The 12,418-nt window shown below is 45.2% G+C and overlaps 1 pseudogene; it reads right to left on the reverse strand.

Annotated features, from left to right (window-relative positions):
* Positions 1-887: 887 nt before the first annotated feature.
* Positions 888-1,006, reverse strand: LOC134933417 (5S ribosomal RNA; annotated as a pseudogene).
* Between the last annotated feature and the right edge of the window lie 11,412 nt (positions 1,007-12,418).

Raw genomic sequence — 12,418 nt, forward strand, 5'->3', positions numbered from 1 at the left:
TGAACTTGCCAAACGTGAAGTCAGTTCAGACACTGCCAGCCTGAGTTAGGTCATTTCCCTCATCAGGCTTTTGCAGAAGCAGCTGGAGAGATTGAAGGAGGAACTTATACGGAGTGATTCCGCTAGGCATGTGGGACTTGTGGATAGAGCCCTTCATTCGCTTAACCAGAATTCACTGGTGGTCAATCTGTTGAAATCAGAGCACTACATTTTGGCCACCGTGCTCGATCCTAGGTTTAAAGCCTATGTTGTATCTCTCTTTCCGGCAGACACAAGTCTGCAGAGGTTCAAAGACCTGCTGGTGAGAAAATTGTCAAGTCAAGCGGAACGTGACCCGTCAACAGCGCCTCCTTCACATTCTCCCGCAACTGGGGCTGCGAGGAAAAGGCTAAGAATTCCGAGCCCACCAGCTGGCGGTGATGCAGGGCATGTACACGTGTAGAAGCAAAAGTATGACTCTTGTTTGGGCGCACTCTTGTGTTGACTATCTGAAAATTGATTAGTCAAATATTAGAGGAATAATAAAATATTTATTTCTGCTCTTTAATATACATGGGGGTTAAACATGACAGGTTGGAGATGGGATAGATGTAGATAGGTTAGCTGGAGACAAAGGTCTACCAAAATAGATGTTCAGATCTTAATTATTCCTAGATAATTGCATGTCGGAAGTTAACTATATATTAAGTTACTTCCCTCTGCCCAAGATCTGTACAAACTGTGTTTGTATTACTGCAGCCCTGATTGGGTTACAATCGTGAAGTGGGAGATCCCATACACTTGGTAACACTTCTAAACAATGACCTACGTAAGGAGTGAACAGAGATAAGGAAATAAGGTATGAGTGGTGATACTGCTGTTGGTATTTTTTCTACAGGGAGGGGAGTTTCCTACTTCACTGGGTATTCCCTAGTGGTCGCCCATCTAGGTACTGACCCAGCCCACCTACGTTTAGCTTCCAAGATCGGACGAGATTGGGCGTGAACGTAGGGGTATGGTCGTAGGAAAATTCAAACCTATAGTACCAATGAGAGTGCACCGAAATAGGAGGATAGATTCCTCCTCGGAAAAAAGAATATCAGAGACGTGTACTTGAAATGAAAAAATAATGAAAGAAAGTCACAGGAAAGTAAACAAGTGTGAATCTGCTGTCCACGTTAGACCAAGGAAGCGTATCTCCTGCGGAGACACGCTCCTCTGAATCGTGGATGAGAGTTCACAGAAGAAAGAACAGTCAGAAAAGATATGTATGATTCTGAGATGGGAGGAGGAAAAGGCAAAATAAAAAGGTTAATTACACATTAACTGTAGGTCCCCTAGGGGTTACCTCGGATGTCTGATTGCTGCGAAATCCTGGTTCACAGATACAACACAATGACTGGTGTTTGAGAACAAATATCCACCACGGATGAGAAAATGGAAAAGAGTGGAAAAAGATATATACGGAAAGGAATACCTTATGTGTGGTGTGTAGAAAAAGTGTATAGGTCTCTGGTTGGTAGTGCACTTCGAATTTATGCAGCAATAAACAGTTTGACAGGCAAATTTGTATCGTGCAACAGAGCCTTAGATTACACAGGTAATATGAGCAAAATGTCCCATATAAGGACAGATCTTCATTAGTGGCACAGGGTTATACCCGAGGCAAAAAAGGGAAGAAACACCCCTGTATACTTCTCTCAATAGTGAGAGAACTTCGTGAGGGCATGCAATACACAATTAGAGATTACCTAGGGTAGGGTGCATGCAGAATCAAACCACACCTATCCTATTTTCACTCGGATGTGAAAGATGAGTGTAGCGCATTGTATAAGGGCTGGGAGCACCAGCAATATAGCTAGGAACAATTTCTACACTATAGCAGAGGTGCTTAGTCTTAGCAGTAGAAATGATGCAACAATGTTCAACTTCACCACTCCGAGTGTCAGACAGGTCGGGTGCTTGTAGGAATGCAAGCAATTACCTAGGGTAGGGTACATGCAGAATCACATCACACCTATCCTATTTTCACTTGGATGTGAAAGATGAGTGTGGCACATAGTATTGGGGCTGGGAGCACCAGCAATATAGCTGGGAGCAATTTCTACACTATATCAAAGGTGCTCAATCTTAGCAATAGAAATGATACAGCAATGTTCAACTTCACCACTCCAAGTGTCAGACAGGTCGGGTGCTTGTAGGAATGCAGGAAAACGCGTTTCACCCGATCTCGGGCTTGTTCACTTCCATCCTGAACAGCTCCTTAGTATCTCCATGCCTGGGTGTTTAAGAGCCCTGGGTAATTATTGTCAGCCATTGGCTGACCGTGTGGGCGGGTGGGTCTTAAGCATATGGTCCAATCCAGGGCCTTGCAGAAAAGTCATGTGAGCGGGTTGTACTGGGGAAGGTAAACTGGACTGTGAGGGGCGGAAGTAGCACTTCACACTTGCGCCCTAGTATGTCACCACATTGGGGACATACGCAGCACGGGGGTCCGAGGGCGACAGGGTGTAGCAGTCTGGGTGGCGTATGAGTTGCGGGAAGTGTTCCCGTCTTGCTACGGTAACAGTGTCTGAGCGATCGCGGGGTGCTAGAGAGTGTGGGCGGAAGCTGTAATCCGAACTTCCGCCCACTCTCAAATAGTCCGGTTGCTAGGATACCTGCGTCTCTGTCAGAAAAGCGAAGGACTATGGTGATGCAGGGCAGTCTGGAGCGAGTGCTGACATCTGGGCCGGACTGAAGGACCTGCCAACAATTACTGACATGTCGTCTACTGTCACTGCATATGATTCTGTCACCATTGAAAGAATGGTGGAGGATTATATGAGTGACAGCATCCAAGTAGGCACGTCAGACAGCCCGTACGTATACTGGCAGGAAAAAGAGGCAATTTGGAGGCCCTTGCACAAACTGGCTTTATTTTACCTAAGTTGCCCCCCCTCCAGTGTGTACGCCGAAAGAGTGTTTAGTGCAGCCGGTCACCTTGTCAGCGATCGGCGTACGAGGTTACTTCCAGAAAATGTGGAGAAGATGATGTTCATCAAAATTAATTATAATCAATTCCTCCATGGAGAGATTCACCAGCAATTGCCTCCAGAAAGTACACAAGGACCTGAGATGGTGGATTCCAGTGGGGACGAATTAATACTCTGTGAGGAGGGGGATGTACACAGTAAAAGGGGTGATGAATCGGACGATGAGGAGGAGGTGGACATCTCGCCTCTGTAGAGCCAGTTTGTGCAAGGAGAGATTGATTGCTTCTTTTTTGGTGGGGGCCCAAACCAACCAGTCATTTCAGCCACAGTCGTGTGGCAGACCCTGTCGCTGAAATGATGGGTTTGTTAAAGTGTGCATGTCCTGTTTATACAACATAAGGGTGGTTGGGAGGGCCAAGGACAATTCCATCTTGCACCTCTTTTTTTTTTATTGATCTCTGCATCATGTGATGTTTGGGGCTAATTTTTTTAAGTGCCATCCTGTCTGACACTGCAGTGCCACTCCTAGATGGGCCAGGTGTTTGTGCTGCCCACTTGGGTCGCTTAGCTTAGTCATCCAGCGACCTCGGTGCAAATTTTAGGACTAAAAATAATATTGTGAGGTGTGAGGTGTTCAGAATAGACTGGAAATGAGTGGAAATTATGGCTATTGAGGTTAATAATACTATGGGATCAAAATTACCCCCAAATTCTATGATTTAAGCTGTTTTTGAGGTTTTTTTAAAAAAAACCCACCTGAATCCAAAACACACCCGAATCCGGCAAAAAAATTTCAGGGAGGTTTTGCCAAAACGCGTCCGAATCCAAAACACGGCCGCGGATCCGAATCCAAAACCAAAACATAAAACCCAAAAATTTCCGGTGCACATCTCTAGTAATCAGACTGTTCACCAGACAATATTCTCTGTGAGGAGAAATGTACTTCCAGGTTTACATCGGTGGCTGATCAGTGTGGGAAAAGTATAAAAACATAAATGTTAGCCCCTCCCAATGGAGGATGAGTGGGGCTTGTCCTCTGTAGTCTTTGTGTCTATCCAGAGGCTGTGTCCAACTCATCCTCCACAGTAAAGGGATTAAAGCAATAAAAACTAGTTTATAAATCCTAATACACATAATTCTATGCTACGTAAATGCCCTGACTCCTATCTGAATTTCTCTGCAGACCAGTGAAGGTGAATGGAACACTGCAATGCACTGTCTTAAGGAATCCAAGGAAATTATGCTCACTTTAGAGTGACTGTGAATTGAAATGAATAGGAATATCAATAGCTGGTCAGCCAATCATAAGCATGTGCTCATAATCAGGACGGTAACTAGGTGTGTGCCAGTGGCGCCTTGCCCACAGAGCATATGCACTGTGGGCGCACCACCTGGCAGCACCACCTACACATCCGCCTGTCGCTTATCCACATCTCTCTCTCCCAAGTGTCTCTCTGACTTTGTTTCCCCCATACTCCCCCTTCCATAGCAAACACTCCTCCAGGGAAGCTCACTCTCACGCTCAGAGCATGTATCTCAAGCTGGGTACACGCCTGGCGGACCTATCTAACAATTGGTAAGTGCATACACACACCAATCATCCACCCGATGTGTTGTGCCTGACGTCACAAGTGAGTGGGCATTTAAATGTGCCCTCCCTGTTGAGATGTCAGTTACTGGTGGCTCCACCTGGCGCAATGTGTAACAGGGGGCTCTTCTGGCACAATGTGTAAAAGGGACTCTACCTGGCGCAATGTGTACAAGGGCACTCTACCTGGCGTAGTGTGTAAAAGGGGATTCTACCTGGTGCAGTGTGTAAAAGGGTCTCCACCTGGCGTAATGTGTAAAAGCGGCTCTACCTGGCATAATGTATATAAGGGGCTCTGCTGTACTGTGCTGTAATCTGTGAAAGGGGGCAACTGGTTTGTATGTTAGTCAGGGGAACCACATGCTCATGGTTTCCCCTTGTTTTAGTTGAAATCTACCCAGTCTCTACCAATGATGGCAGTTATGGATCCGTGGGTGGGAGAAAAGTACACTTGGTTTTTAAAAACAGTTTTTCATAACAAATAAAAATATGCACACCATTATTATGCAACAGACTTATTCACAAGCAAAATTATATTTGTCTTCAAAATTGGACAAATCTTCTAAGTGGAGTGCTTATCTCGAGTGGGAATATTCATTCTGCATTCTAGTTGATGTCCTTGATTTGCCTCTCCCGACACAATGCAATATGAATACAAGCTTTGATTGTGCACAGCTCAACAAAAAATATTTTGGCTGCAGAATGTATGCTTATGGGCCTAATTCAGACCTGAACGCAGCAGCAAATTTGTTCTCTAACAGGCAAAACCTTGGGGGTAATTCAGACCTGATCACTGATGTGAGTTTTAGCACAGCGGGCGATCAGATCTGAACTGCGCATGCATATGCACGGCAATGCGCCGGTGTGTCGCACAACAGCATCAGGCATCGGTGCCTAGCGATGGTATGGTGCGAAAAAACTGATTGCACGGGCGATCGCAAGGTGATTGACAGGAAGTGGCCATTTGTGGGTGGCAACTGACCGTTTTACAGGAGTGTCCGGAAAAACGCAGGAGGGACCAGGCGTTTTCAGGGAGTGTGTCTGACGTCAGCTCCGGCCCCGATCAGTAGCAAACAATTGCAGCGTGAGTAAGTCCTGGGCTGTGCAGAGACTGCACAAACTGATGTTTGTGCAGCTCTACTACAAAAGCGATTGTACACCTGCACAGCACTTTACCCCTCCCCCTGTAGACGGTGACTATCTGATCGCAGGGCTTCAAAAAACACACCCTAGCGATCAGGTCTGAATTACTCTCTATGGGTGTCATTCCGAGTTGATCGTAGCTGTGCTAAATTTAGCACAGCTACGATCATGTTTCCAGACATGCGGGGGGACGCCCTGCACAGGGCTAATCCGCCCTGCATGTCAGTGCCGGCCCCTCCCGCACAAATACAAAAGCATCGCACAGAGGTGATGCCTTTGTATCTGTGGAGTAACTCCCGGCCAGCGCAGCTCCTGCGGCTGGCCGGGAGTTGTGTGTCGCTGCCGCTGGCCGCAGCAGCTGCGTGAGACATCACGCAGCCGCCACGCCACGCCCCCCCAACGGACTGGCCACAGAATCAATATAACCCCACTAAATCTAACTCTCTCTGCACATGTTATATGCACATGTTATATATACCCCCCTGCAGTGCACATGGTTTTGCCCATTAGAGAACAAATTTCCTGCTGCGATCAGGTCTGAATTAGGCCCTATGGGGCAGTGTCGGACTGGGCCATGAAGGGCCCACCAGGGGAATGCAATGGTAGGGGCCCATATTTGAAGGTGTGGCCAGTCTCCAGCGGGGGTGTGGCCAGCCACGACATATGCTTGGCTAGCCATTAGAGAGTGCATGGTCTTGATAAATATGTAGAGTAAATGCTGACAGTGCATGCATGCTAATATACCACATTAATAACAGCAATGCATTATAGAAAATACACCATAATAATGTGCAGTAAGGTAACATTTACTGTATAATGTTTAATTCAAGTGCACAGTCTGAAACCTGATCCCTAGAGGAGGAGGAGGGCCCCCAGGCAGTAGGGCCCACCGGTGGTTTCCCCTGTACCCCTGTGGGCCAGTCCAACCCTGTATGGGGGTCATTCCGAGTTGATCGCTAGCTGCCGTTGTTCGCTGCGTAGCAATCAGTGTAAAAAATGGCTAATCTGCGCATGCGTATGCACTGCAATGAGCATGCGCGATGTACGGGTACAAAGTCCTTTGTGGTTTTGTACAGGTTCTAGCGACGTTTTCAGTCGCACTGGCATCCGCAAGAAGATTGACAGGAAGGGCGCGTTTCTGGGTGTCAACTGACCGTTTTCAGGGAGTGTTTGGAAAAATGCCAAAATGCCATGAAAACGCAGGAGTGGCTCGGCGGACGCTGGGCGGGTATGTGACGTCAGAAGCCGTCCCTCCAACGTTACAATCAACGCACACGAAGAGTAACTACAGGGCTGGTCTTGTTTTGCACAAAATGTTTTTGCAGGCGCTCTGCTGCACAGGCGTTCGCACTTCTGCAAAGCAAAAATACACTCCTCAGTGGGCGGCGACAATGCATTTGCATGACTGCTAAAAACTGCTAGCGAGCGATCAACTCGGAATGACCCCCAATGTCTTCAATCCAATACAAGTATAACTCCATAACATAACTTGGGGGATTAACAAGCATGAAGATATAATAGAATACACTTACACATTGATAAAGCTAAATATTTATCTTATATAAAACCCTTTATGAGGTCTAAGAACACTGTACGCTATTTACGTATGGAGTACCGTAAGGGTACGCTCGTTGCGTAACGATCGCTTAGCCGTGGTCGAGACGCTCAAGCGTCACGTTCGCTCACGGCCGAGAGATCACAGGCAGGCACGCTATTGGCTGCCGACTAACGTAATGATTCGCTATAGCGTAGCGGACGCTCGGGACCACGAGGAGATCACCAGCGGCGCTGACGCTCACAATGTTAAACCTTTATATCTAAACCATAAACAATGTAATATGCAGTAAAACCTTAGTGTAGAGATAGGGTGTAGATGCAACACAGTGTAACCTTATTAACTTAAAAGCTGTTTGAGCGTCACCGACGCTCTGTGAATACTTAACACTATAAGAAATACACAGATACCGTGCTTAGGGTCCAACGCCTAATATATATATTATGGATGTTATACTTGCAAAAGAATTAATACAATACAAGTCATACACTACAATATAACATAGACTACCTAACCAGATAACTACACAGGAAATACAATACAATACTATTACGTTTAAGAGAGTACGAGAGAAAGAAGAGAAGAGAGAGAGAGAGAGAAATGGCCCATAACAACAAGAAAGACAATATGATTGCGGAGAAAACTTACGCACAAAGGAAACGATCGCATGCGCCTCTGGACATCCAGCTCCCGATTTTCAGCAATGATAACCGTTGAAGAGTGAGAGCTGGATGTGATCGGCTTGTCTATTTATGCCCCACACACAATACAATTCAATGGTCCCTACAATCTCATTGTTCATTGGACACAGGAATTCCTCCTCGCATTATAACAAAAGGTCATAGGTTGATTCATACAGGTGGGCCGTGACTATTTCCATCAGCTCAGGTGGGAGGGAAACTGGGTTTCCCGCCGCATGGATAAGTAAGTGCAAATACAGTAAATGTTCATAAACTTCTTATGTCCATAACTATTCGCACGAGCGATTAATCCGCTTCAAACCAACACCGGAATATTGCTAATTAAATACTCTTCCGATGGGTACTAAACACCACTGTATTACTCCTGTCTGACCCTTCGTATCAAACAAAGGGGGATTTCTCTGTTCATGAACATTCTATATTAACCAAACTTTCAGAATCTATCAAAGGGACCATGATCTACAAAATACATTATATAGTGGAAATATGTAACGAAAGAGTCGCACGCTACGAACACATGAACTCTACCGTAAATGCACATACCGCGCGCCCGCGGGTGCCCGCAACAGCGAGTATGCGCACGCACGGGAGAGCGCACGCATGCGCAGCGCAGACCTGTGTGAGGTGCAAATATGGCAGTGTGCATAGAGATATTTTTCTGACTTTGACAGTCCACCCTTTGGCAGTCAACAATAACTGCCACTTCCTAAAACATTTCAAAAAGAGAAAAATATATGTCAGGGGTTAATACATTTACATGGTTGGGTAGGGGAGGAGAGGAGAAGGTAGGAAAAGGGTATGACCTAGTGTGATAGCAGAAGTATGTGTGTATGAATCCGTGCTTGGGGGTCATGTATCATCGTGCCGTACGTTTTTTAAATCAAGCTTCGAGGTATTGCGAAGTATACATTTGAATTCCTTCTTATCCCGTGGTACGGGTCTGTGGATGGGCTGTCAAACTTTACCGAGCTCTTTTCGGATTTTGAACAAAATGGGGAGCACATTTTAGTTGATGATACATGAATGGGGGAATATGTGATTGCTGGTATCTGTGCCTGTATTCCCTATACTATGTGTGTAATTACCTGAAGGTTGTAGAGATGAAGAAAAGACATAATTACGGTAAATGCAGTGGTATTCTATGTCAGGTAAATGAACATTTGTCGGTTGAAGTCTTGTTCGGTGTCTGTTGAATGCAGTCTTCTTTGTGCTTTTGCCCATAAGGTGCGAGCAAAAGCTTTGTCAATGTCCATAGATTTACAAAAGTGTTGGGCTAGCGTAATTTTAAAATTTCTAGGGAAACTGGGGATCTATGGCAAAGTTCATCAAAAATCTGCGTATCAGGTTGTCAAAACTTCTTCTTTAATCCATCTGTTGTCTGTATATCGGCTCATCAAATTCCTCGTCCAAGTGGGTCTTTTTACCTTGGAGAAAACGGAAAAACAGGTGAAAGAAACGGACCGTAGAAATCGCATTTTCATCACATCATTGTTTCTACATTTGGGTCATAAATCAAATCCATTGGAATTACAGTTTCCTCACTCCTTAAACTCATCACCCTGGTACTTCGTTTGCACTTCGTTAAAGCCTGACCGCATCTAAATATCAAGCCAATCGTTATGATAACACCTAAGATACATAGGAGAAACTTCCCTACATCCATTATGACTCCTTGAGCCCATTCTCCTAAACCAGAGAACCAATTTCGCGGGTTCAACCATGACACCCAACCAGTCAGCTCATTACTCACAGCAGCAAGGGTGAGATTGTGTCTCCTGCGAAATTCCCACTTCAGTTGGAGAATATCGTCCATCTTTTGGTCTATGACCTCGACCGGGTCCTCGGTACTATTTGTAATATATGTGCAACATTTCACGCCGTACTGCGTTGCCAGTGTGACACAATATCCACCTGTTACTGCCGTGAGATAATTGAGAATCATTCTATGCTGAACTAGTTCTGTTTTATAAGCTTGAAGTTCTCTTCCAGTATACCTAAACGTGTCATCATACATTTCTGTGATATTGTCTAACAAATTTGCGAGCGCAGATATGTATTTATAATTCAACACTCCTCTGGCAGTGCGAGTGAAATCTAACGCGATTAGAACCTGAATCCCGGTGGATTCATGGATCATGTCAGAGGCCGGATGCTCTGTTCTTTCTATCAGGTGCCGTTTAACTACGTGCTCGTAATGGGTGTGAGTATAAGGAGCTTGGGCAACACGGTGTATATCCTTCATTTTGGCATGTGATACAGTCATTACTTCAGGCAGTACTTTTCCAATATAACACAATCCTTCAGAGTTTGGGGCAAGCCACTTATACGCCTTCCTCCCGCATATGAAATATGCATCATCGGGGAGAACATATGGGACGGAGTAGGACATAACCATATTACACATCTTCCATGTGAAATCTCCTAACCCTAATTCTCCCATCTGTCTAGTACACGTATCAGTTTGTACGATATGTGCACAGTATCCTGGTGATACCTCTCCAACTCTTGTAATCCTATTTCCTAGGGTATACCTATATCGGAAAGATTTTCCTCTACTGGCTATGTGGCGTACAAGCTCTGTATCTGTCGGCATTCTATCTGCTCTATATGAAAAGGTCATGGTTTGGTTACTCCATGACACTTCCCAATTTCCCGGCTTTCGGGGATTGGAAATGTTAAAACATATGAGGGATCTATCCACATGATATTGGTGGAGCTTCAAACTAGGAGGACTGGAGATATTAAACCTCCTGTCCACCGGCCTCCCACCACTTAGCTCAAGTACCTCCCCTATCGTTAAAGGAAATGGTACTAGTCCTGATTTGCTATGACCTTGAGGTACTTGAGAGCATACCCAACAATCTGTTTGATTTAACACACTACCCACTAAGGAGTGATAGTCACTCAATGGATGCCGGTCCATGTGGATATTAAAACTGGATTGGCATTTCTTGATGCACCCATCCTCAACTACGTTGTCACAGAGCCTACAGATACAGTTTTCTTCAGCTAACAATCCTTCACAATTCCTTCTATGGTCAATGCTATCGGATCGTTTTCTGATACTCGCCTTTGCTTGTTGATTATGTTGTTCTTGGGAAACTACGCCTCCATCTCTGTCATCAGAACCCATTCCAGAACCTCTCTCGACCTCCATGGTACTCTCGCCGGAACAGACTGCTCTGGTCAACATCATGGTCAACAGGAAAATCCGGATCACAGTCTCTTGGGGCAAGTCCATCTTATAGGAGGAAACGAAGAAGAATGAGAAGGGGGAAAAATAATTTGAGGGAGGGGGGATGGGAAGTGGAGAAAAACAATAAAAGGGAACAGGGAATCGACAACTGCTTTTGATCTTGTGATTCTCAATGCTCAGGTGCCGCCTCAGTCCTCCTGGAACAGACACTCCAGTGATACAACTTCCTCTACCGTCTGTTCCTTATCACGGGACCTCTCTGGATCAGCAACCTTCTTACAATGGGACGAATGAACCCAAGTCTCTCTCTCGGCAACTTTCAATGCTGTAGTGCTAGTCAATAAGACTTGGTATGGTCCTTCCCATCTGTCAATAAGGCAACCTGAGCGTAGAAAATTCCGTATCATTACATAATCCCCAGGTTCAATGTCATGACAATTACTATCTGGTAAATCAGGAATCACTAACTTCAAATTATCATTTTGATTCCTTAGCTGTTTACTCATATTAACCAAGTACTTTACAGTCACTTCATTGTTACACTTCAAATCATCCTGAGGGTTAATCATAACATGCGGTTGTCGACCAAACAAGATTTCAAAAGGGGACAGATTAAGAGGGGACCTGGGAGTGGTTCTGATGCTGTACAGTACAATGGGTAGAGCTTCTGGCCATGTCAATCCTGTCTCTGCCATAACTTTGCTCAGTTTATTTTTAATAGTGCTGTTCACTCTTTCTACCTTCGCACTCGCCTGTGGACGGTATGGAGTGTGCAGCTTGCTATCAATTCCCATCAACTTACACATTCCTTGAAAGACATCACCTGTAAAATGGGTACCCCTATCACTTTCAATTATTCTAGGGATACCATATCTACATACAAATTCCTGCACAATTTTCTTAGCAGTAAACATAGCGGTATTTGTGGCCGCAGGAAATGCTTCGACCCAATTTGAGAAAACATCTATACAAACAAGTACATATTTCAAATTTCGACAAGGGGGTAATTGAATGAAGTCAATCTGTATTACCTGGAAAGGGCCGCCTGCAGGTGGGATATGAGATGGTTCTGTTGGTATTGCTTTTCCGATGTTCTTTCTCAAACAGGTAAGGCATGACATTGCTCTCTTACCTGCATGAGATGAAAATCCTGGGGCACACCAATATGCTCTTACCAACTTGCACATTCCCTCCTTGCCCAGATGAGTCAGCCCGTGAGCTGCCTCAGCTAAACATGGGAGATATGCTCTGGGGGCCACCGGTTTACCTTGTCCATCCGTC

The sequence above is a fragment of the Pseudophryne corroboree genome, chromosome 1 (assembly GCF_028390025.1).
Source record: "Pseudophryne corroboree isolate aPseCor3 chromosome 1, aPseCor3.hap2, whole genome shotgun sequence".
NCBI lineage: Eukaryota > Metazoa > Chordata > Amphibia > Anura > Myobatrachidae > Pseudophryne > Pseudophryne corroboree.